The sequence below is a fragment of the Lutjanus erythropterus genome, chromosome 23, assembly GCF_056507025.1.
Source record: "Lutjanus erythropterus isolate fLutEry1 chromosome 23, fLutEry1.hap2, whole genome shotgun sequence".
Lineage (NCBI taxonomy): Eukaryota > Metazoa > Chordata > Actinopteri > Lutjaniformes > Lutjanidae > Lutjanus > Lutjanus erythropterus.
The window spans coordinates 6028159-6055008 of NC_139339.1; the positions used below are offsets into that span (position 1 = coordinate 6028159).

At 42.2% G+C, this 26850-nt stretch overlaps 2 protein-coding genes across 2 annotated transcripts in view; one reads left to right on the plus strand and one right to left on the minus strand.

The window, feature by feature from the left end:
* LOC146305549 (leucine-rich repeat and fibronectin type-III domain-containing protein 4) overlaps nt 1–17431 on the minus strand; it is a 53075-nt gene extending 35644 nt beyond the window's left edge. The window contains exons 1-2 of the mRNA XM_084712239.1: nt 16837–17431; nt 14553–15464 (exon numbers count right to left, since the gene is read on the minus strand). The gene's annotated coding sequence lies outside the window, so the exon portion shown is untranslated. The remainder of the gene's footprint in view (nt 1–14552; nt 15465–16836) is intronic.
* Nucleotides 1–26850, plus strand: part of LOC146305548 (pyruvate carboxylase, mitochondrial-like) — a 399577-nt gene that overhangs the window by 254088 nt on the left and 118639 nt on the right. The window lies entirely within an intron of this gene.

The window sequence follows — 26850 nt, forward strand, 5'->3', positions numbered from 1 at the left end:
GACCGGGGTATCAGCTTTTTTCTGCAGTACAAAGGTGGGCAAACATGAAAAGTGAGAATCCTCCATGCTGTTGAATACTGGCCAAAGTCTAGCACCGCCAAGAATGTAAACAAAAATCCATGTCTTCGCGTCTGCTCTGGGCTGTAGTAGCTATGCTTTATCGAGGAGTGTGCAGATCAGTAGCTTTCAGACAGGGGTTGCCTATAATCCTAGTCCTTTTGTCGAGTGTGTGCCTTTCGGAAGGAAAAAAAAAAATCTGCAAATGTCAGTCATTAAGTGCTTGATGTGAACTTCTTTTTCAATCTGTACAGTCATCTGTTTTTTTTTCCCCCAGCCGTACAGGTAGGGGGTACTGGCGGAAAAAGGCTCACAGAACCCCTGAGGTAAATGGTAGGAGTGAAAGAAGAGAAATGGGAAATCAAGAGAAAAGAACTGAAGTGTGTTCTCTTTAAAATAAAAGGACTGCAGTCTCCTCGCAGCGGGGCTCCAAAATAATACAGTTCTTCTGAAATACTCCACTCAACTAATTCCTCCCAAACCTCCATGTTGTGTTTGAGAGAGGGAGGAAAAAGAAACAGCTTGTGCATCGGCGTGTGTGGAGGGAGCGAGTGTCTGTATCAGCATGTGTATACGCATCTGTATGCACGACCCTCTCTCGCTAAATCCTGTTGGAATCCATCCTATTTGGAAGATTTTGATAATTGTTTCTATTCCTGGAACACTGCACACTCAAGATTTTTTAAGATGTTTTTTTGTTTGGGTTGTTTATTTTATTTTTTTTTGCACCTTTGGAAAAGTTCCATCTCTGCATCGGTTTAAGAATTAAAATGCTTATATAAAGACCTTGTTTTTGTCTCACTGATGCACATTTCACAGCTCTTGCATGAAGACCATAAAAACCCCAGTTCTGATGATTTTCTTCAGCAGTCTTGGGGGGGCGGGGAGGAAAAAAGCAAGCATTTGCTCCTCATGCCCAGAAAATTGACTTTTGGAGACACAAGCGTTTCATCAGAGCTGAGTGAAATTGTAGCAGAGTGCTTTTGACTGCAGCACCTTATCTTAAGTAAGAAGTTCTTAAAAGTATCTATAATCTTTTGACATGGCAACACTTCAGAGACAGCAAGCCACTTTGCTGTTGGGAGTAAAAACATAATAATATTGGTGGAGGCTTTGAAGTTTGGCTTTGTAAAGGCTGCCACACTCCTCATCTACTTGGCATAGATAAGCAAACCGTTCTTTAATGAACTTAGAAAGCTTTGTTTAAAAAAAAAAGCTAAAGTTTAAAAAGTCAGAAAAGTTGAGAAACCAATATTACCTGGGATTCTTTTGAGGTATGCCAGTTTTTTTTAGAGGCCAGACCTCCTCCTCTCTCTGATGTGTAGAAGTGCCAGAGTGCCTGATAGTCTGAAAAAACCGGGAGGCAGTGGAGTTAACCCACAGCTCTGATTTACCACCGGCTGTGAAGCGGTGAACCGTGAAGACTTGTGCGGTGGTGGACAAGAAAATCTCAAGTGGCGAACAAAAGCATTAAGTAGGCCTTGCTCTCGCCCACTTTATGAGGGGAGTAAAATTTTGCACTTGATGTCACGGCTCACATCGTTGCCAATTTTTGTGGCCCCCCGGTACCCTACCCCCGTTTGTTTCAAATCATTTGGTGACTCGGGGGTCCCTACTGCTAGCGCTGAGTAATCAAAAAGTGCCCTCAAGTAGCTGTGGATCCATTTTCTACCAAATGATACCTGCAGCGAGGTGACCGAGTGAGGAGCTGCAGTCAAATAAAAGATCTGTCAGAAAAACCTTGTTTTTCACATAGACAGTAGAATAAATAGTGCCTTAAGTCTGCACTCTTTCTCATGGCCAGCAGGAGGCAGCCAACCAAGCTGGTTGCAAAAAGACATCTAATTGTATGGAGTCTTATGAAAAAATTACCCTACTTGTCTGTTGATGTTTGGCCTCGAACAATTTCTCAAGGAAGTTATTATGTCAGTTACTAGTTTCAAGTCTTCTTCAATACAGGCTGATGTTGATTAAGTAAATTCTTATCCCATTTAGAGTAAATCAGACATGAAGGCGGGGTCTGCTTAAGGGTTGGGCTACCATGTGATTACAGGGCTCATGAAACCCAGATCAAACTGCCAAACTGGGTAGTGCGCATCAAGTTTCTGTCACTACAATGCCTAATTCTCACTTAAAATGTTTTCAGAAACATATTTTGGTGTACTTTTTTTAGATGTAATGCAAGACAGATTCCAACCAGGCAGCCTGCCATTGTTTGCTGCTGAATGGACGAGCCAAGTCGCAGCGCGTCACCCTTACCTTGTGGGTAGTCTGCACGCTCTGGTTGCGAAAAAAACATAATCGCAGCCCCCATAATGCCAAAGTTGAGGCTTCAAAATGGTAGTCAACAAACTACTGTCTACTGTGTGGTTTTTCTATAGTCATGAATTGATTTCTTATATTAAGGTGGGCTCTGTATTAGCAGTTATCACCACAAAGTTAAAACGAGAACATGAAATCCGTATGAATCTTGTGTGACCAGCTGTACAAAAGCTTCCAAAATTCAACTACTAAGAGAATAAATTAGTTTTTCCATTTTAGAGAAAACATGCTCCACCAATTTTATGACCAAACAAGCTCTGAAAAGTTTTCTTAGCAATTCTCTGACAGTGTTGTGTTATATCTGTGGCAGCCAATCTCCCACTCCTCGCTGAGGTTTTGTAATTTTGTTTCCTCCCGTTGGAAAGCCCGCACGACTGCACAGCTTGGGGATTAAATTTTCTGGGAGGTAAATTGAATTGGCAAACAACGGAGGTGACAATGATTTTCTTTGGCACTTCATTGGCACAGATCGCGCCAGGGAGCGGTCTTTACATGATCCATTATGAGGCTCTCGTTTGAATTTTTTAAGTTTTATCCATCATCTAGTCCGTATCTGCATGAAAATCAGTGTTTTGGTCCACACTTTGTAAGAGTATACCAGGATTGTGTTGTGAGTGTTTTCTTATTCCCTTGTAATACTTCAGTGTCACTCCAACTGCAAAGCAGGATCTCAACGTTATGTACTTTGAAAGTCCTTTTTCTAAACTGTTGCAGTCGTTTCATTCTATACATCTATAATAATCCTATGGCACAAATAGATACAGTTGAGCAGCCAAAATGACGGGAACAGCTGAGCAAATCAGGGACATAAAGTGCTGAAAACGGCTCTGGCAGCTCTGTTACACTGCTATACCAGGATGCCTTTTTTTACTTGGAGAGGAATCATTTTTCATTGGTGGATAGCTGTCATATCGGTGCCAGAGAGGCGGCTCAATACTGTTCTGTTTTGATTCTCCTTTACTCCAGATGGCAATAGCACAGTTGCATCTGATTAAATTGCGCAGTAACATGATTTAAGATGGGGGCCAATAAAAGCCTATAATTAATAGCTGCCAGTCTTTGTTTTTTGCCACACGCTCCTCTTTTGATACAGATTCCATATTGTGCTGAATGTGATAGGGGGGGATGAATCTTGGCGTCTTTATGAATTGGCAACCTCTATACACACTCAAGCTGTTCTTTTCAAAGCAGCTATAATCAATATTTTTATAATAAGAACATATCAAATGATAATGTGACAATGCATAAGGGCTGCTTGTAGCGGTGAGCATCATCACCTGAATCTGCAGATCCCCTCGGACTAACTGAGCTTTATAGTGAGTTTCAGTTCATTGTTTAGCATCATTTTCGGCTGCAGGAGGCACCTCTGCAAACACAACATAATTTAGAGTGAATATTGGACTCGGGTACATCAGGTGGCTCGAGACACAGCTCCAAATGAATTATAACGTTGCTACATAATTGCTGGACGTAAGCTACTATTTCCTAACAGGTTCACAACATCAGCTCTAAAGGTGATGATCTGTCACTGTGTGTTCATCCCAAGCGGCCCAGAAATCAGTAATGGCAGGTTTACTCTTTATTAAATGACTGTAGGCAACGTGATACATTCTTAGTTTGAAATGAAGGGAAAGGAAAGTCATGAGCTGGAATTTATTATTTGACTTCCATAAAGCGAAGTAAAAAAAGGGGGCACTCATAAGAGACATTAAAAAAAGAAATGTCAAAATCGAAGCAGCAGCGGCTGACATATCCTCACTTTTAGTTCCCACTGTGGGTCATACTGCAGATACGCTGGATGCAACTCAATAGAGTCTTCTTTCAAGTTATTTGGAAAGGTCTTCCACAGCCGCAGGAGACATCCTACAACTGTTTTTACAGTCGCATTAGTAATTCTAATAAGTAAACTGAACTTCATGTATAAAGTGGGTGCAATGCTCTGGTAAACTGTGTATTACATTTCTTGGTAGACTGATGCAGGATGTGAGTTAGCATTTTTGCACCTCCAGTTCCATCATCTGAAAATTAAATGGGTTGTTTCGGTTAGATGCCTGAAACTAGGCCTGTAGTTAATACAAGCTTAAAAGATTTTCATGCTATGTTTTTCAACATAAAATCCAAGTGCTAGCAAACTAAAACTCAATGGTAAAACGAGGCCAGAGCAATCAGCGCGAAATTAAAAAATGTTTAAATCGAAAAATCGAACCATGACCTCAAAATCAAAAGTGATACAGAGCCGTGACACCCCTGGTCAGTGAACCACGCCACTTGTGAATTTTAAGTCTTTTGAAACAGTTGCTAACAGGTGGCTAAATGGGGGACGTTAAATGTCATCGTGCCAAACACTTGTCGCTTAATAGCGATGACAGTAACCTCATGCAACTGTGGTGCAGTTTGTTTATATCCTAATGGTGTTCATTTGTAAAGATTATATTGCTGAACGAATTGTGCAATCATCATAAACTTTTGTTTGCCACAGAGCTCTCTGCAAAATCCAATGGAAAAATCTCTGGCTTTATGCAGACAAGACCACAGCGATGTTGGCCTACAGAAAGCACAGTATATACAGCAGCATATATTGTAGCTTTCATTGCATTTTGCATGCTTATAGTGAACTTATACAGTGCTTTGTATAATAATCTGCTGTTTTTGTGTGTTGACTATTCTAATCAGGTTTCAGAAGGAAACTGCTCTGGACTCGGTCCCATTCATGGCACCCACACCTGTAAGAGTTTGGAGTCTGTCCCACTGCTTGCCATCAGCCCGTTTCAAACTGTGTCTGATTGGAAAATGAACGTTGCTTAAATTTTTGCAATTATGTTCCTGTCCCGTTAAATGCGATAGTGCCGTCGCCTGCAGTTTGGGCCCAATTCCAAACACTCGGAGTATGAAGCAGCTAATGTTTTTTGAGTCCGGCGTCACTTAGACATTCTTGATGCTTTGGGATTTGTGTGAGTTGTATGCATGTGGTTGTAGGCGGTTGCATGCGTCGGTGCGCGCAGTCATCGGCGGGTCACCGAAGAGAAACTCTTGAACTTTAAATTACATCAGTTTCTAATCCAATTTTTTTCCCCACACATGCACACAGTCCCACTCTCAAACCTGCAGACATACAGATACTTAAATGCAGTTCTGCTTACACCCACAAATTTGCCTTTGCATGACACACATTATCACAAGTGTTGCAAAATAACTGACCTGCCACTCACCCTGAACATAATGCGCTTGCAGTTTTTCCTCTATCCCTCTCCTCCTCCTCCGTCTATCCCTTCTGTTTCTCTCATCCCTCCTTCATCCTCCTCTCTTTAGTCTTTGTAGCTCAACCTTTTTTCTCCATATATAAAGATTCTCTCCTTCACTGGCTTGAAATTCCATCTTGCAGCCTTCCCTGCCACCCCGCCATATTTTCAGTGGGTGATTTGTGTGTTGCACCTGTGCATGTTTACATAACCGAGGCTAATCAACAAAAAAAAATTGCAAATCCACCACAAACACCGGCCGGCGAGCGGCACACAAACACGTCTGAGCTGTCAACGGCCCCAGCCCAATCGGAAGCTCTCCGGCGCCGATCATACGCGTTCCCGATTGGCTCACGCGACAGGATGCAGCTCGTGTGTATGTGAAGTGGTGGTGGTTTGATGATTCAGCAGGGTTCCCGGCTTTCTGAGGGGAAATCCTGAGCAAGGGAGCGATTAAGCCAATCAGCACTCTGCATCCTGCACAGTAGGTCAACGACATGCCAGCCATGCCTCTGAATCACGCTGATGGATGTATTGATTAACGCTACACACACAAACACGCACATGCAAACTAAACTCTATCTGCAGGCATGTTTTTATTTCCTTTTATTTTCTGTATCGCCCTTGTGTTCATCCTCTGAAACAGACGGATGTACATAAACAGAGAGAGAGGATAAGAGGAAGGGAGTATTACAAGAACCCTTAGGATTAAGAGATCCCTGTGGCGTGGGGATCGAAGGAATTTTCAATGGATTTTTGGTCGAGGCATGTTAGCAGCAGCCATGTTTGTTCACAGAGGCTACTCTCAGCCATAATGAATCACAAACTGCACTGTAACTCACCACAAAGAGCTTTCTTCTCCCAGATGTGAGACGCTAATAAAGGCGAAACAACACTGCGCTGCAATGACCCTGCGGAGGAAACTTGTTTTCCCTTGAGTTTGTTGATTACTGCGTCTCATATTCTAATGCTTAGCAGTGCTGATACAGGCAGGAACGCTCCGTGCTTCGCTGTCAGACTTAGACTATATATGTGCTGCCGACTAAGTACAAGCCGGTTTTCTTCTGACAGTCATCACCCACGCTGTTTTCTGCGCCGTGATTCACTTGAGCATCTACAACCTACTGCAGCTGTTGAGTGTAGTTGTAATGCAGAGGAACACCTGCGAGTTTGCAGACTTACAGTAGTGTTGTTCTGGATGCTACTATACAGCTGTTGAAGGGGTGTTGCCAACATGCGAAGCGGAGCACATCTTTATAAGCTGATGTGATATTTATAGAAGCAGTCTCGCAAATGTTTGGAAACTCTTTGGTCTTTTCTTGGTTTTTACCTCTTTAAATTCCTAAAAAAAGAGAACAATTGATCTAGAGTTCCCAACCTTATTCTTTTTGGGACTTTTCTGTCATTAAGTAAGCTGACAACCCCTGACTAGATAATATATTTAATGGATGAAGAACTGAAACTGTATAGTTAACCTAAATAGTGACCACAATAACTGCAGGAAGTTTGTGCAAAATGAGATTTTTATTGAGTTTATTTTCTGCTTCAAAGAGTTATTCTGATATCTTTAGGAACTTTATGTACAATTATCGGTCTTAGAAAGTTTTTTTTTTTTTATTTTGTAGCAATTATACATACTTAATAGGCTTCTGCTTGACAAGTTCAGTGTTTTTATCTCCCCGATGCTTAGCTTTTGTTCTATTCCCTCTTTGGTTGTTTTAACTGCATACTTTATGATGCAGGGGGAGGTTGTTTAACAGAGAGTGAAGGCTTTGTGAAAATAGCTTGTATTCAGGTCTTCACCGTGCCCTTATCCTGTCAGATTTATTAAAATATATATCTTAGGTATGAATCTGAACTTTTAAAATAACAATTCCAATTAGTTTTCTTCACAGAAACGAACGGAATGCAAAGATGTAGACCAACTGTATATTTTTAAAAGGTTTCTTACACACCTCTGTACCCCCGTGAAGCTTCGGCGACCCCTGTCTGGGGTCTTCACCCCCAGGTTGGACACTAGTAATCTGGAGCAGTCATTCCCAAATACTGGGGTCTAAATTCTCTGATTTCTGCTTCTTAAATGTGAATATTTGCTGGTTTCTTTACTCCTCTCTGACGGTAAACTGTACATCTTTGAGATGTGGACAAAAGAAGACATTTGAGGACGTCATCTTAGTCTTCGTTCAGCATTTTTCTCCATTTATGGACTGAATCAGTTAGTGGGAGAATTATTGCCAGAGTGATCACTAGTTGAAAAATAGTAGGTCCAAACTTGAGGGGGTCAAAATGGATCACGGTTGTTTGTCATTTTTAAAAAGTGGGTCACCAGTGAAAAAGGTTTGGGAAACAGTGGCACTTTGTTTCATCTTGATTGGATATGATGTGGATACAACTAGCCAAATACGTCTAACCTTTCTAGTATGAAGATTTCTCACGCTCATCTTGGTCTCTGATCATTCTTCCTGATTTTCTGACATTCTATTGAGTAAACATTGAATCATTTAATTAGAACAAAACAACAGATCAATTAATTAATAATTAAATGAAACTAATTAGTAGCTGCAGCCCTAGTGAGATAAATGCCATATCTGCTCCTCCATGAAGATTAAAATAAAGCTATTTCATCTTAGGTTTTAGGCTTTTTAAAGCTAGTAGGTGGTGTTTCGTGTGTGGCTGTTGGTGAGCACTTCTTCTGATTGAACACATCAAAGTTTTGTGTGTAAATCCATGCCTCTCTTTTCCCTCTCCATCTCCGGAGGGTCTTTTTTCACAAAGCGGGGATTAGCAAGTTAGCCAGAAAACTTTTTTAAAAAGTGCTTTTGATAGCAGCTCTCAGTCCACATATTTCTAAACCTCATATTCAAATTTAGTTTCATAGATTTATATCGTTACCAAGAGGAGGACGGAATAATCTTTTCCAGATATGTGCGAGACTTCCTAATCCCGATTTCTTGTGAAATTCCCCGCAAAGGACCTGAGTCGGAATAAGATATTTCTTACACCTGCGGATACCTCAGCATCCACCTTCTCATCCCTCTTTTCTTCTCTATGCTCTTTTCATCCCTCGTCTCCCATGTGTGGCCCTCTCACCCTCCTCTAATCCCCCCTCCAGTTGCCTCTCACACACACACACACACAGTTTCAAATTTGGCTCTCCCCCGATGTCTCCTCTCCCCCCCGTATCTCCCTCCCCAAAACCATCCCTCCGTCTGTCTCCAGCGGTTGCCGTGGTTACAGTTTGTTCTGCTCATCAGGCGCCTGCTGTGCCTAAACAGACTGTCAACAGTTTAATTACTCATCCACTCATCCCTCTATCTTTCCTTACTTCTGCCCTATGCTTTCGTTTATTGCTTCCACGTCCGACTGGGGAGCCTCTTAGTCGCTCCTCCTCTCTGTGACGTGTTTTTCCTCCTTTCATCGTTTCTTTTCCTTTATTCCCTCACTTCCTTCCATCTTTTTACTCATCGTCCTTCTTTTTCTGACTATGTTTGACTGCTAACGGTCTAATTACTCATCCTTTTCAACTTTCAATCATATCAGTTTTATTCCCTTCATCCATCCACCCCTCCATCCAGCCATCCCTCCCCCCTCAGCGTGCCTGTGCTTTATTAGTGTAGTTTTTCTTTTCCAGACATTGTTATTCCTCTATTCCCTTATCCCCACTCTCTCTTATCATCCACCTCTCAAGTGTCATCACTCGCCTTTTCATTCTTCATTACACCGTCTCTCTCCATCCTCTGAGCGTTCCTCCCTATCTTAAACAGTCAGTCTTGTAATTACTCCTCTTCATCACGCTATCGCTCCATACCTCTCTGTCCATCATCTACCCGTTCTGTTCCTTAGCTTGCTGACAGGGGCCCCGACGTCTCAGCCTTTTCCCTCCCTCTCCCCTCTAACGGCCCAGCCTTGTGCCCCTCTCCCTCCGCCATTTGTCATCGGTTTGTCCATCCATTCATCCATCAAATGCCACCTGCCTGACATCGGCCGCATCTCCCTTGTTTCGGGGGTTTCAAATCTTCCACTTCTCGCCTTGATTGAAAGCTGGTTATATCAGGAAGGTGTGTGACATCCTTCATCTATCATTCATCATCATCTTTGATGTCTTTTCATGCGTCGCCCTTCATTGCTTTCATGCAATTATCCTTAACGCCTGCAGCTATTGTACTTTTGATTGGTCACTATTTTTTTTGGAACATTTCATCAGGCAATCCCTCTCATCTTCTTTCTTTTGACTTTCTATACTTAATTGACCTCTTGCTAAACCCCTTACCCTGAACAGCTATTGGCCAATCACAGCTTAGCAACTGTAACTATGCAAGCCAGTCCCATTGAGCTTTGACTTTCTCTGCATGTTATGGCTGTAAGCATGAATCTCTACTGCTCAGCATTGAAAGAATTTGGATAGTGGTTTCTTTTTTAACCTTTACAAAACTAAAAATGCTAGAGCTGAACTGTAAAGAATGGATTAAACAGTGTGTTTGTCTACTTCACTGTAAACTGCAAAGGTTAGTATGTCAGACTGAGTTGCTTACTACAGCAGTAACCTAACCCAGAATTGCTTCCAAGCCAGTGGCGTTATATAACACGTTACTTTGTGGGTTTACATGTTGTGTTCACAGCTAAAACTTCCACTGTTAGATCTTTTCCACCAACTGGAACTGTGGAACTGTGTTCTGGTTCATGCATCTGATTTTGAACCACTAGAAATAGATGGAAAAAAGCTGGAACCAAAAATTAGCAGGTGTTCTTTGGGGAACAAAAGTTGTCGTGCACCAACACCTTCTGTGGCAGGCTGGTTAGTTAAAGCACCAAGTTTTCAAGAATCTTGAGCAGAACTGGTTGAAGAACCAGAGCTATTTTGATGAAAAAGGGCCTTTTGTGGGAGCTTGTCCTTGAACGCCACTATATCAGAGTTTGGGGTAACTTTTGCATCCATCGCAGCACGCCCAGACTAACTGAAATAGTATTACACTTCTTGGTTTGTCTGCCTTTTCTCTTGTAACATTAAAAATGAAAACATACAGCTTAAAAATGCAAACAAAAAAGCATAAATCTAGTAATCCTCTTGCTTGTTCAAGTATGTAAGCCTGGCAGTCTTTTAGCCAGAAAACATGCGCATTATGTAGTCATCAGATGCATATTTAAGGTCCTTTTACACAGTCCTAATTTTAAAACATCTGCTGGAAACATTAAAAAGTCAGTTGGAGACTGTTTTTAGCCAGCTCGTGGATATGATGCTAACTTAATTAATTTGCTAACTGCAGCTGATAAAACGTGCCAGTGACAGTTGTCATTTCAGGCGACAAAATCGGCAGTCGCTTGCAAGACATCAAAAGCCTGCTGTTGTCTACTTCTGTCTGGAATCAAGGACCCATTGTTAAAAAAAGGAGAATTTCGATGTTAAAATCACCCTTGTTATCGCTTTAAACTACAAAGATTAACAGGCTTAACTAAGAGGGGAGGGGCTTTACGAATGGTCAATTAATCTGATTTTTTTTTCATTTTCCCCCTTCAATAAGTGGTCCAATGGCTGCCATTTTTTTTCCTCGATTCCTTCATCCACTTCCCAGTCTGTTCAATCTGGCATGGCTCCTACTTTGAACAGTGAGCATCCCATCTGTTCATGCATCTCCCTTACTGTAGCCTCACAATGACAGACCCCCACCTCCCATAGAGAGTGAGCCACACAGAGCATTTAACAAGATAATTCAGAAAATGCTCTTTTATTCCGCCGTTTGAACTGCGTGGCACGTACCTGCTCTGCATTCTTATGACTATCACTAGCAGGAGAGCAAAAGCCAATTATAGAATTATGATTTGGTTAATGGATATTAAAAGGCTTCTTTGTTACACTTTAAAAAGATCCAGCCATCATCCTTTCAGAATTAGCGATCGCGCCCCGCTCAAAGCAGGAGTCAAAACCGCTGCGAACGATCAACAGAGCGAGTAATGAGCCCTGTCTCAGCTATTGAAAAAAGCTTATTGTTCTTAAGAATAGTTGTGTTGTATTGTTTTTAAGCCGAGTCTCTTTTGTTTCCAGGGTAATTAATGTTCCTCTAAGGTAGAATTTCACTTTTCCCCAAAGTTGTGCCTCATAATTGGCACGTCTATTGCATAGAAAAGCCCCATGGTGCAACATATTCCCCTTGTAGTTATATCTCTAAATAGCTCATTACTGGTGTTAGTGATCTTTAACAGACTTTTTGGGGTCATGTAAGACTAATTGTAGCCAATGGTAGAACAGTAGAAGGCTACATAATGATGGCCATCTGTCATTTCTAATTATTTCTTACTCGTCTATCTTTCTATTTTTATCTCCCCACGGTAAATCACCATTAATTTATCATTCTAGCCTGAATGTGCCGCTTTCGAACATTTTTTTTATTATCTTGTCACTCATCATTCCAGGCTTCTTAAATCTTCTTGTTTATCGCGCTTGTTTATCGTTTAATCAATCAATCCTCCAGTCTTTCATTTTCTTCTGTCATTTCTTGCTCCTCGAACCCTTTATGTCTCAATCTTTTTCTGTTATCGTCCTCCGCGCCTCTTTATCCCTCAATTTCTCTATATCTGTCTCCATGAGCCTTTCATCATTTCACTCTTTCTCCTAATCCACTTTTTCCTGTTTCTTCCATTCATCTGTCTCTCCCTATCCTTATCACTTGACAAAGTCGATCACAGCTTCTCACTCTTCTTTGGTGCAGTCCTGACCTCTCTTGACCCTCACTGCCCATCACTGTGTTGCGTGTCCTCTCCCTCCCTCCCCTTCTCCCCTTTTCCATCCCTTTTCCCTCCTCCCTTCGCCTCCCTCTCTCCTCCCGTCTCCATTTCTTTCTCATCGCCCTCTGATCCTCCCATATATCCACTCAGTCAGTCTGATCTCCTGTGTCAGTGTGCCAAATCTGTGTGCGCGCTCAGACACAGCTTACGTAAAAAAAGCCTCAAACGGAGGGAGGTTAGAACTGTTCTGTGCTGCTGCAAACACACTCAACCCTGCATCCATCCACACACACAGACACACACACGAAACGCCAGGTGAGATTACATAAAGGCGAGGTGATGAAAGCAAAGCTGAGACGCACCTAGTGAGTAATCTGATACAGGACATCTGGCTGACACTCACACACAGAAACATGAGAGAAAGCAGTATTCTCAGTATGGTAGGGGGATGTAGAGCAAAAAAAAGAGGTGTAGAAGATAAAAATAGAGGGATAAGAAAAGAATCATCTGTGCCATGTGGGAGATTTGAGTGTGCGTGTTCTCCTCTGTGTGTACTGACATTTGCCTCTTGTTTTGGTTGTTATGAATGCACATCTGTTCATTATTCATAGACACAAGTGTGTGTGCGTGTGTGTGTCTGTTCCCAGTCCCAGTGAGTACTGGTGTTCACTGCATTCATGTGCTCAGTGATTCAGCACAAGAGAGCGAACTGTGTGCACATGGGATCCACCTTTACCAGGTCAACGTATGGCAGCATCGTTTGTGTTTGTTAGAGCCTGACTGATATATCGCTTGACAGATATTATTGCCCCAGTATTGGCCTGTCACAGCTATATCGGTCTGTTTTGTATCGGCATATATGATGTCCAATATGCACTGATGTGCAAGGTTCTTTGTTTCATAGAACATAATGCATACTGCTTTTATTTGTTAGCTTTAATTGTCAGTATCTTATGTATATTTGGTTCCCATTTAGGTTTAGATTGAGCTCTGTTTGTGTTTTTTTATTCATAGTTTTGCATAGTTATTAAAAACACCAGTGAAAGTTTACCTGATATTTTAATATTATTATCATTTTGTATAATAATATTAATTGTTAAACTGTGACTTTCTCACAAGTATTTAGAGCTAGACCAATATTGGATTTTTGCGACACATACTGATTTTAGAGGGGAAAACTTCATCACTTACCAATATGGTGGCCGATATGGTGAATTTTTGAGCTAGAATAAGAATAGATCTTTTCTGTGTGGATTGGTCAATGATTTTGTACTGATATGACAATGCAAAGGTACTCAGAAAATAAATAAAATAAATAAATAAATTACTTTATCAAAGAATATTTTTTATATTTTTTTTATTTAACAGAAATATTGTCAGCCAATTGTAGAAATGAACACTAAGAATAAAAATGAAATAAAAAGTCTTGGCACATTTTGTTCTCTGCTCCAGTGACCATTGAACAAGCTTTGTAGCTCGATCAACTTTCTCCTTTTCCTGCTTTTTGTACTTAAATATGTCATATGCTATGCTCGTCTATGTAAAAAGAAAAACAAATTATGATAATTTATTAAAGGATCTGAAAATGCAACATATATTCACATCTTGAATTAAGTCATGTTACCAAAATGCTAGCTAACTAGCTAGCCAAGCTATGTCCTTCACTAACTAGCTAGTTATTAGTGCTTTGCTAACACTAGCTAGCTTAAGATGTGACCCTCTATGTCGCTTTTACAGGAAAAGGAGAAAGTTGTATGAGGTGCACAGAGCAAAAAGGGGCGTGGCTTCTGAAGGGTCACTTGCAGAATATTTTTATGCTACCAGTCAATTATGGTTTTACACCTGCCAGGGGGCTCCTCATGTCCTCATGAATGTTGCCCCATTGTGCTAAATCTAATTAATCGTTTTCTGTATTATGTGTTCTGTGAAAAAGTTTTCATACCGATATATCTGTGATAGGCCCATATCGGTTGATGGGAATATCGGTCAGGCTCTACAAAACATGTGTCTTCATGTATATATTCTGTATCCTGTATATTATTTTCTGAACAAAGAATATTGGCCAGAATGTTTTTACTCCATAATATCAGTATCTGATCCAAAAGAAAGAAATGTTTGGGCCTTAGTGTGTGTATATTTGAGTGTGTGTGTGTGTGTGTGTGTGTGTGTGTGTGTGTGTGTGTGTGTGTGTGTTTGAAACTGCATGGACGTTACCTTTTCCGTCTGTGCGGCTCTATAATCCGAATCAGCTCCACATGTTATCCAGGTTTATATGTGTGCGTCTGTGTGAGTGTGTGTGTGAGTGTTTAGCACAGATCTCGCCCCCAGGTGTTTCTCCTTGTGTCGGGCCAGCGGGGGATGGATGTGGGGGCGGGGATGGGGATGGCAGGGGGGGGATTGTGTGCGCGTGTGTGTATTTTTTTTCTTTTTTGAAACCTGTCCTACTCCCCTTCGCACACACACGCCCCCACACGCATCAAAAGGAGGCGGCGGATGTAGGTCAGTGTAAGAAAAATCAGAGAGTTGCAGAAATTCCAATCCCCACAATATCCTCTTAGGCCTCTATAGATGAAGAAAACCTGGAAAATCCAGAATTACTCGCTCAATCCCGGCGCGGTATTCCGAAATAGAGACCTCAGTTTGAGAAGAAATCCATGAATCCACTTCGCTCGAAATCCTATTTATGGCGTATTGATACGATTTCCTCATGGCTGTATTCAACTTCTCTCTGTATGTGGAGCACTTCAATCGACGGAGAGTAAGAATCCTAGGAGTCGGCGGCGATCTTCACCTCTTCTCCCTCCTCCTTCGCCTCCCTTTCTCCTTTTCTTTCCCTCCCTCCTCACTCATACAGCCCCTTTCTTCTTCTTCTCCTCACTTATTCATCTGTCTTACCCCCCTATTGCTTCATTCCTTCACTCGTTGAGTTGATGCCCCCTCCCCTCCTCTTTTTGTCATCCCTCGCTTCCCGGGGTGATTTCCAGGGCGTGTCACGGGGCCTCTCTATGCTCCTACACGGCGCGGTCCGCGTTTGTTCTCCCACATTGAATCATTTGTTCATTGATGACCTTGGAGGGTGGAGGGAGGTGCAGAAGAGGAGGTTTGGGAGCTGGAGAGCTAGAAAACCTGCAAAAGAGGAGAAAGAGTGTGAAGGGAATGAACTGTGTGCACTCACTGTTCATGCTCTCCTTACTGTGTGTGTGTGTGTGTGTGTGTGTGTGCTCACTCACATGAATCTCATCGGATTGACTCCATTATCACTTTTTTTTTTGGTCTCATCCTCCCTTTTCTCCCCCACTTGACCCCCACCCCCCTCCAGATATCCACATCCATCCTTCCTCCCAGGACAACTACATGCTGTCGATCACTCCCTCCTCCCTTATGGCCTCTTTAAATCCCCCTCCCCACCTTGACACCTCTCATTTTTCTCTCCCCTCCGCCCCCCCTCTGTCTCTCACCTGTCTGTCAAAGAGAATCGATAATTCGGAGACCCTCTTAACGCCCTCTCAGCAGGCTGCACTGGCTTATTCTTGCACACACACACCCTCGTTTACACACACACACACACACACACACACACACACACACACACACACACACAGTCGTGCAGCACATTCATGCATGCTTCAACACACACCACCAACACCGTCACCTCCAACACACACACATTCACTAAGTAGTCGTGCAGTGATACTCTCCTGCAAGCACATACAGCCTCTGCACCTCTCCCTGACACACACACACACACACACACACACACACACACACACACACACACACACACACCAGTCATGGTTCCATCACTTCAAGGAACATTACACTGACTTGCATGAATTTCCTGGAGACTTACCTTAACATTTACCATAACCCAAGTCCTCACCTTAAAATTGTGTTTCGGTCCCTATAAAGACGACGGTCCCCACAATGTGAGTATGTAAACAGGTTTATGTCCCCACAACGCCAGTAATATCCAGCCACACACACGCACACACACACCGTCTAATGAAACAACTAGGCTATTGATCAGCACCATGAATGTCAGACAGTTCAAAAGTCCCCCCCCCCTCCATCCCTCCTCCTTCCCGTCCACTCTCTGGCCTGTCAATCAAACTCCAAAAGCCGACACCTTTAAGAAGACAATCTCATTATCTTGCCTTAAAGCTGCACTCTGTGTTTGTGTGTGTGTGTGTGTGTGTGTGTGTTCCTTTGTGAGAGTGTTCTTTAGAGTGTCTATACATTCATTAGTGCAGCAGCTTACATATATGCAGCCTTTTTCTCCCTCCTGAATTCTATTGCTATATTTTGTTCTTTTCTTTCGTGTTCATCTCCCTCTCCTCCGGTGTTCATTTTGCTACTTCAAAAGCGCAATACCTCTACTTGTCTGCCTTTCATCCAAGTCTTCTTCTGCTTCTTTCTTCCTTATCTATATTCTCCTTTCCACCCCCCACCACCTTTTTATTTTTGCCCTCCGCTGGATTAAAAAGGTGGAATTACTAACCTTGTTTTCCGGATCATTCCACCACGACCCCTGCAAACCGTCACATCTCCCCGTCTCGGCGGCTCTCTCTCTCTGTCTCAGCTCCGTGGAAAAACACCCATCTCTCCCTCTCTCACTCTACTCTTTATCTCTATCTCTCACTGTCTATCCCCCCCTCTCCCTCTCGCTCTTTCTCTCCTCCCGCTGGTCGTCCCCTCACTCGGTCTCGACAGCTGCAGCGCTCTGTCTGCCTCCTCTGTCGCTCTTCCGTCAGGCTGTAGGCTGATTGAATTTTAAGTCATGTTAATCCCACAGAACAGGTACTGAATGAAGGAAGGAGGGGACACAGCACAAAAAGAAGAGAGCGAGAGAGAGAAAATAACAGAATGCTGGGAGTAAGCTGGCTTGTATTTTTAGAAATCTCCTCTCTCCTTCAGGGAGGTTTTTTCCAGTTCTTTTCCTTTATTTGTCCTGCCTCCACTCAGACACTTCTCCTCTTCGTTCATCCTTTCATCTGCATTTTTATCCAACCCTTTACTTGTGTCCTTATCTGTTGGAGAAGAGTGTGTGATTCCCAGCGAGGAGCAGTAGAGAGGACTGTGGTCTGTCTCCGGCAGCGTCAAGCATCGGACTGAGAGAGAAAGGGAGAGAGAGTGCATGAGAGAGAGAGAGAGAGAGAGAGAGAGAGGAGGGATGAAGATGAGGAGCAGGAGGCGGGGTGGGGGTGGGGGGTTTGTCGATGGGTGGAAGGAGGAGAAGAAAGATGGAATCGTGTAAAAGCAGGGTGAGGAGGAATTAAGAAATTGGATGGAGATATGAGGAGGGGTGGGTGAGAAAAGAGAAACTGGGGGAGAGGGAGGAGGTGTAATGATTTGTTGAGAGCAGTCGTGGAAAGTAACAAGGTACATTTACTCAAGTACTCCACTTAATGTCTTGACTGAGAGTTTACAAAAATATTGACTCGTTTATTGAAATAATCACATTTAATGTTCTGTACGAACGTTGTCATCCCATATCAACTTTTATATCGTACTTTTTTACGTGTGCTTTTGTTGTATTCAAGATCGTATGTATTTCCTGTGTTTATGGGATGAGCTACAAGGCTTGAGCAGATATTGTGCTTTCCATGTACAGAAGTGTGCGAGGATCTGCTATTGTCGCGTCACGTAAATTTCACATCTGCGTGACCCCAATTTGTCGTGACTTGTCCGCGGACTCGTCTGTGCTGCCGCTACAGACGTCAATCTACTGCACATGTCTGGAACATGTCCTGTAAGCGGACTCCAGAAAATACAGCAGTAAGGCATCTGTGGTGCGTGCAGCTGTTTGTGTAAGTGTGTGTTCGGGACTATAACAGAGCCATTTCTGTACACCACGCACAGACATCAACATAAATGCTGATTTGCAGATTTTCGGGTGTGCGTTGTCTACTTTGACTGATGACCAATGATGACCCTCATGTCGTTATACGTTGTTATAAATTTACTATCACCTTGACCAGCTGCAAGATTAAAATGAAGCGTATGTTGTATGTTAAAGGATAAGGCTGGTGATATTTCATGTTTCTTATGGTCAACTTATCCCATAAGAAGACCAAAACTAACACTAACCTTCTACTAGCAAGCGCTGCCCTTGTAGCCAAACCCTGACATAGTTTATTCATCTGTACCATAGACCTCCATTGTTGTCCAAAAACCATTAAAAACACATTAGAGAGCCGCACTGTTGCACTGGGTGACATGTTCCTCCATTACAGTGAACACGGGGACTAAGGGTTTATTTTAAATCGGCCCCAAATGCACCGCCCTGATGCTGTTAATACTCACTAGTACCTCACATGAGAATTAATGTGCAGCTGAAAATAGTTCCCAGCGAATGCAGTATTTACTCCTGTTGGAGTAACTTGCCAAAGTTCCAAGCTATAATTTGTAACATTTTTGCATTAAAATGTCTAAAAAAATACTAGACAAGTGTTATTTAGTTATGTTGAGAAAATGCAGAGAACAGCCATCACTAGCTAGCTACTATAACTTCCATTAAAATGTCAAAAAGGCATGTTGTATGTTATTAAATTATGTATTTAAAGCATCCAAAATATTCCCAACAATGTTAAAACTTTAATTACGTCATCTATTAACATGATTTCTGAGTTTGTCAGATTGTCATCAAGTGTCATCAAACTACATCTTTTGTTAGTGTAGTTTATATACCCTCTTTAAGGTGCCAGTCTGCATATTGAATATTTTTCATTTTGATACTTAGAGTGAAGCTTTTGATAATACTTCTTTACTTTCCCTTGAGACGTTTTTTTTTTTATTTGACTTGAAAGTTATTTTTTTTGTTTAAAGTAAAGGCTTTGAGCATTTCCTCCACCACTAATGGAGGGTTTGGGGGTGCAGAGGAGATGAAGAGGAGATGGCGCAAGAGGAGGAGGAGATAAAAGTCGGCTGGTATGACAAGAGGAAAGCGAAGCTCTTCCCGCCTCAAGCAACTCTCGGGTCAGACCGGGATGACAGGAGGAGCAAAGCAGGATGATTAAGAGAGAGTGAGCACATGAGCGGCGACGTGCGAGGGGAGGGAGGTAGAGGAGAGAGAGGAGGCCGAGGATCTCTGGGGGGCGTAAAGGGAGATAAGTGAGGAAGAGAGGGGTTAGTGAGGGATAGAAGGGAGGAGTGGATGGACTGATAGCATGGCGATAGGAACAAGTGTAGCTGATACGACTTCAAACGGTGGTCGAGCACTTGATTTCCCCGCCGCGCTGATAGCTGCTGGAAATAGCCGTTTAATGGAAACCGTCTGTGGCTGCTTGTGTGTGTGTGTGTGTGTGTGTGTGTGTGTGTGTGTGTGTGTGTGTGTGTGTGTGTGTGTGTGTGTGTGTGTGTGTGTGTCCCACTAGTCAAGCAGAACCTATAACATCTGAGATATTGGATGTCGGAATTAAGTAGTTTCCAACATTCACATACAGTATGTGCGGATCTGTTTTGTCAACAGAATCACGCTGGAAATGAAACATCAGAAAAATGGGTGGCGATTGAGATTTGCTTGTGTTACGGGTGAATCGCCTTTTCACATATCCCAATTTCCACCCAGGACTCAATTTTTTTTTGTCCTCCATCTTGTAAATATTTCTCAATCTGTGCCTCTCTTTCTTGTTTATCTCCACCTTCAAGCATTTACCTCTCATCCCACTTTCACGCGTCTCCATTTTTCTTTTCTTGGGTTTATTTTTATCCCTCTTTACTGTCACTCCATTTTTCCCCTCTTCCTGCTGTGGGCCAGTGTATTTTTAACCTGGTAAGCCAGACCTCCCTCAAAGCAAGGTCCAGCAAGGAGAAGTTTGATATATCATTTCGCCCAATCGTATCCCGTTTACAGCGCGTGCGGCTTTATGGCTCGTCGATTCACAATTAATCAAACCTCTAGTGGGTTTGGCACCCGGTCCTCTCGTCAGGGAGAGTGACCTTGCTGAATGAAATAAACTAACGTGACCTACTGCTGGGTGATGGATGAAGTGAGTTTACCAGTCAGGAGAAAATCTCATTACTGACTGGCTTGTTAGTTTATATACTGTGCTGCATATATAATTCAGGCCAACTCGCAGCCAGTTTACCTGTGGATATGCAGTAATTGCATCCCTTAACAGAGAAATTACCAGCAGTCAAATATGTAGGGCAAAAGTCAAAGGTGTCTTGTCCTTAGAACATTTCCTGTGACCACAGATCAGTCGTGTTAAAGCGAGGTGCCCACGGGAAAGAGTTTTTTTCTCTCTAGGACTGAGAACTAAGCAGAGATTGGCAGGATCTTTTTAGTTCATTCTGAGTAATGCTGCGTTTAATCAGAAAGAGGGCAGACCTGCTCTGGTTCGGTCAGGCCAAATTAGCCCTCAAAGTGAAAACAGTTGCAGGGGAGTCGGCCTACTGACCCTGGGCTGAACGAATCCATCGAGTTGCCTTTTTTTTTTCTTGTAAATTGGCTCACTGGTGAACTCACTGATGGTGTCAAGAAACTGGAAACATCTTGATGTCAAGTATTTATGTGGGTCACTCAGATGCGTGCAGACGCTTTAGCAGATGATATATGTTTCTGGTAAGTGGATACTAAGCTTTGAACTGAGTTTACATCAAACATTAACATGAGGTTTAAGAGCTGACTTTCAGGGAGGAAATGTACAAAAAAAAGATGTGAGCAGTATCCTGTAGATTTGAACCCATTCAAAGGGGTGTAAACAGAATTTTATTTTGAAAAGCTTAAAAATTACTTAGCATTATTAACATAATGTGAAAAAGTTAGTTTTGATGATATGACAAAGACGTTTATTTAGTATGTTGCAGAGATATATGCTGAAATTAGCATGCTAACCAGCTAGCTCCAGCTGGTCAAGTTTCTCTCTTTTACCAAACTTAGATGAACAAAATAAAACTCTCTACAAATGTCTTGGTTTGTCTTTACTCAACAATCGCCAACTCTGGTTTAGTTGTCAGCTGTTAGCCCCATCTGTCGGTTGGTGTCGCCGTGGAGGTTTGGTCCAGCCCTGTTCAAACAGAGGCGGCTGAGCTTGGTTCCATTGCTCGCAGTGTAAACGCACAAATGCTCCGAGCTGCAGGTCCTGCCAGACATGAGTCAACTAAGGGCCACTAGCTACAGGAACGACTTAGCTAACGGCAGCTAGGAGCAGTTTGTGGTTACTCTGGTGATATGCTGTCTCCGATTTGTTTGGGGTTACCTCCTACATGTAGCCATTGCCATTTTTAAAACTGGGATTCAGCAATTTAGAGGTAACCTGTGGAGTTTTTGATCACTAGAAGTGCTAGGTTGCAGTATTTTCATGAGTAGATCCCGGTTTTGTTTGTTTCATGCAGAAGGATGTGCTTGATGTCCACTGATGTCCTGCCAGTGGTTTCACACCATTGCAATGATCCACAGGTGGCGGTACGCGAAATGCAGCAAAGGCAAAGAAAAAGAAGGCCGACTGCGCGTAAACATGAATATAGACGATGCAGGATGTATTTATTTATTTAGTTTAAGGTAAACTCATCCTCCGTAGTCATTCATTTTTAAATCCAATACATTTTTACACAGCCCTGTGTACTATATATACTGTATAAGGCTGGCATATTTCTTGGCTGCATTTTAAAAACAGGAAGGAAAAAAAGCTAAAGTTGTACTTTTCTGAATGTTGCCTACCATGAGTATTTGCAACCAACAAGAAGAAAACAGACGGGTTTGGCATAAAAAAAAGTTTTGCAGCTTAATTCAAAAGATGGAAACTTGACAGCAGCTGAAGTTGTACATGTCAACAACAATGTCTTCTAGTGTGTGTGTGTGTGTGTGTGTGTGTGTGTGTGTGTGTGTGTGTCAGAGAAATAGAGACAAATTTACTAGATATCTGCTTTGAATTAAAAAAGCAGCCTAAATGAAGCACCTCTCCTCCACTTAATGTTTATCTGTCAGTCGACTGGTTTGTCATCAAGTGAGTGCAAATTGTGTGTGTGTGTGTGTGTGTGTGTGTGTGTGTGTGTGTGTGTGTGTGTCTGTGTGTGTGTCTGTGTGTGTGTCTGTGTGTCTGTGTGCGTGCGAGTGTAAATGAGTCACAGTGAGTTTGCGAGACACACTGGCTAAATATAGGCAACACTGAAACACACGAAAACAAATGCACTCAGCAAAGGCCTGTGCGCACAAATATGTTACACATAATCACCCGTGTGTCAAATGCTCCCATTTACACAGCCACACACACACACAACCAGCACATAACATACACACCCACACAGGGCATGATTGAACATACATGCTCACTCTGAGATCTGCGTGATTGCATGATTGCACACAGAAACACCACGATAATGTCACACAAATCACAACATGCACACACCAGCACACCCCACAGCTAGACACACACCTCTTACAAGGCTAAATGAAACGCGTGCAAACACTCACGCGTGTCCACACACTTCGCTCAGCTGTGATGTCAGGGGTAAATGGTGTGGAGGCTTAGATCGAAGGGCAGATCCCCCTCTATTTGTCTCAATCTGGGGATAATGAGGGACAAGGACAGACACACACAGTCACGCACACGCACAGCTCCGCCTTCTAATTTTGCTCTTGGAGCTGTTTGCATGTCATTGTGCTTTTATTTATTTCCTCTGCATTAGTAATAGTGTCTCCAAATGATTTCCCGGTTACTGCTGGCGGACCGTTTTACCAGCCATGGGCAGCAGTCAATGAAGTACGAGAAAAACACGCTGGGTCTCATTTGTCTGTATTGCTTTAAGAGTAAAACGTTGACAAATACACTCAGACGTGCAGACACAGGGGCAGAAGTGACTTCGGGGACATGTGTAGCGGGAGAACAAAAAAAAAAAAAAAAGCATACAAGCCAAATGTTTCCAAGAGTGACTCGCTTTAATGCATCCTGTGCTGCTTTAGTTTACAGCGAATAAAACAAATAAGAATAAGAGGCAAATAATAAAAGTTTCTGCATGTGTGGTGCGACAGAGGTGGGTCTGCACAGAAATGCAGTTAGCTGTTGGAATAAGGCTGTTAAATGTCGAGGTGCGAATGAAAAGATTGTAAATGAGATTTTGTTTGTTGATTGTTTCCCTTGAAATAAGCTGCAGTTTCTTGGCATTAGTTCTGTTAGCAACACAGGAATGTGTGTCTGTGTGTGCGGTGAAAGAAAGTGAGTGCATTGACAAATTTACTTGCATATAATTATCAGATTATATCTTTAATAAGTTTTTTAAAAACTAGCCTAATGAATATTCTCTTATGGCTTGCACATTGAACAGTTCTATTAATTTAATTAGTTTCTGTGCTACGCTATTTTTTTCACCCTTTTGTACTTATCTTTGTCTGAGCATTTCAGTAAAAGTTTTCCTTTAACATAATGGAGCACGTTCAGAGATGTTTATCTTTAAATGAATCCCAAAGCGCAGAAATTTTGTTTGTAGCCTTGTTGAAACAATGCGGTGGACGAGCAGAATCAAGTGTCTCAGCGGCTGACATCTTTGGCATGTTTCGTCGTGTTGCTAAAACTCCAACAGAGCGCTGGATTAAAGGGATAGTTTGGATCATTTCAAGTAGGGTTGTATGAGGTACTTATTGATAGTCAGTGTTTTAGCTTCATTAGATGCTAGTTGGAAGCAGAGAAGCTAAGCGAGGCACTGCTGTGGACAGGGTTGGCAACAAAATGCATTTTAGCCACTTAAAAAAGGTCCACCTAAAAAAATCAATATCAGTTTAAGCATATTATATATTTAGAATTATTTAACTTTGCCATCAGACAGACTTTTCTGGTGGTAAAACACCTAATATAAACCAAATATCGCTCTCCAAGCCAACCAAACTTAATAGGCGAAATTGGTGGTTTTACCTGACAGAACACAGGAGTTTACTGCTGCCCTGATTAGTTTGTTTGTGTTATTGTGTGACTTAAGTGTTTTAAAGAGGTAGCATTGATTCGCCAAAATCACACAATAACACAAACTAACAGATTGAGGCAGTTGTACCCCTGCAACCCTCATGCTCTGTGAGGTAAAATTGCTGATTCTGCCTATGGAGTTTGGTTGGTTTGGAGTGAGTGATATTTCGCTCATGTAACGGCAATTTCTGCTGTCTGATGGCAAAGGAAATTGATCAGCTTCCATGCTGGTACTCCTCACTGCTTCTCCAAACCCGGGGTGTGCTGATTGCCATCTACTGTAGCAAACACACTGACTATCAATAAGCACCTCATACAACCCAGCTTCAAATAATCTGAACTATCCCTTTAAGTTGTTTACACGACTGAAAATGCCCTTAAATAAAGCAACTAAAATTGCTGCGATTAAGCTTATTCTGACACTGAGAATAACTGCAATAACAGAATCAGAGTATGTTGTTTACATGGGCTCCAACTCAGTCACATTACCGCCTTAATCGTATTATATGATTGGATTATTTGGTGTGCGAGTAAACATAGCTAATAGACCCCTCTCACAGTGGGACATTTTGACTTGTTAAAAGCAGGTGTAACTAATAACATTAATAATCGGCTGCAGTCATTTTAGCTGTGCCAGAGCCCTGGTGTTACTCATGCTGGCTCGCTGGCAGAACTAAATGGAACGTAGCCATGTTTCACCTGCGCTCTCCCTCTCCCTGCCGTCGATGCTCTCAGGAGCAACTTTGCGAAGCTGCGCAGTCAGAGAGCCGTTTCAGCACCACGGACAGCGCACACGCTGCCTCATAGGAGCACACACACTGTCACAGAGTGGCAGATCCCTAATCAAACATCATTAAAAAACCAAATGTGAAAACCTATAAATACTGACTTGGAAATCACAGCCATGATAAGGCGATAAAAATATTCAAATAAATAATGCATGATGTTCTGTGCTGAGAAAATCTAGACCGTTATAGCACACTCTGTAAATAAGAGGCGGCTATTAGTCATTTGGTGTTCTGGGCTCCCCTAGTCCCTGAAAATAGAGACTATGGTTGTTTTAGGATTAAAGGCATCCTGCTGAGCCATAGATGGAAGGGAGGGATTAAATCTAGCCTTGTTGGTTGAGTCAACATTTCTATTTTGGCTCACTTGTTAAAGTGATTCTGGCCTGTCTTTGCTCAGTATTTATTAGTGTGTGTACATGGATGAATCACCTTTTCACTAATGACAGGAGTCATCGATGTACAGAGATCCCATTAGATGAGATGCATTACTTTGACAGCCTGAGGCCATTATCATGACGGTAAATGGAAACTGGTAGAATTGAATTATTCACTAACATCTTACAGAATGTGATGGAGAGACGCTGCTTTACTTTGATCTCTAATAAGCAACACGACTCACTGAATCCTGTTTTGCTTGCCCTCGTGGTCTGTCACCTAAAGTAACCTCAAAGGGATGGTTGGATTATTTGATGTGAGGTTGTACCAGGTATTTATCAAGACTATTAACTACAGTAGATGCTAGTCGGCACGCCCCATTTTGGAGAAACAGGGAGGAGTACAAAGCATGGAAGCTAAGCAACAAGCTGCTGTGGACAGGGTCAGCAACAAAATGGTGTTCTAGCCAAGCAGATGGTACACTATATTTAGAATATTTTCGCCACTTTACTTTGCCATCAGAGATCCTTTTCTGAAGGGAAAGTGCTCTCCAAATCAACCAAACTCCATGGGCGAAATCAGTCATTTTACCCTGCAGGACAGAGGAGTTACTTCTCTACCGCTGCCTCAATCAGTTAGTTTGTTTGTGGTATTGTGTGACTTTGGGGAATCTGAACCAACCTTTTAACACACCAAAATCACACAATACTGCAAGCAAACTAGCAGATAAGACAACAGTAGACCAGCAACCTCTGCATTCTGCGAGGTAAAAATGACTAATTTCGCCAGTGGAGTTTGGTTGGTTTAGAGCAGGGGTGGCCAAATCTCTGATGATTGAGTGGTCAGAAATGTTCTATATAGGGCACTTCTACTGTTGATATGTTTAATTGTGGGCTAATATTGTGTTGGCAGTGTCTAAAACTTGATGTTTTGCAGTGTACCGTGCATACCTCAAACAAAAAACAGACAAAAAAACACATCAAACAATTCATACTCTTCCTTTAAGGTAATAATGACTCGTGACTGATGTTTGTTTTAAGCAATAGGAAAATAAACCAAGCAAAAGGATATGAGTGGGACTTTGAAAACTTCTTTTTTTTTCAGAATGCATAGAGACATCTTAATTGAAAATAAAACAACATACTTAACTGCAGAAAGTGGCTTTAATTTCTGTAGTGTGCACAATAAAATGTGTGTTTGGCAGAATGGTGAGAAGGCGTTAACTGGAAAAAGAAATGTAGCCTAATTTTATGCCATCCTATTTACCTTCCATTTAGAGCCGTTTTTGCTTTGTAACTGCTTACCAGGAATACACAGCGACTGATTTATTGTTAGCGTGCCATCATCGTGATATCCAGCCAGGTCTTTGTGTTTCCTGTGTTGTCATGAACGCACCCCCATCTGCTCCAGTGTGGGAAAAGATTCGCCACTGAGACTGTTGACACTTCAAGA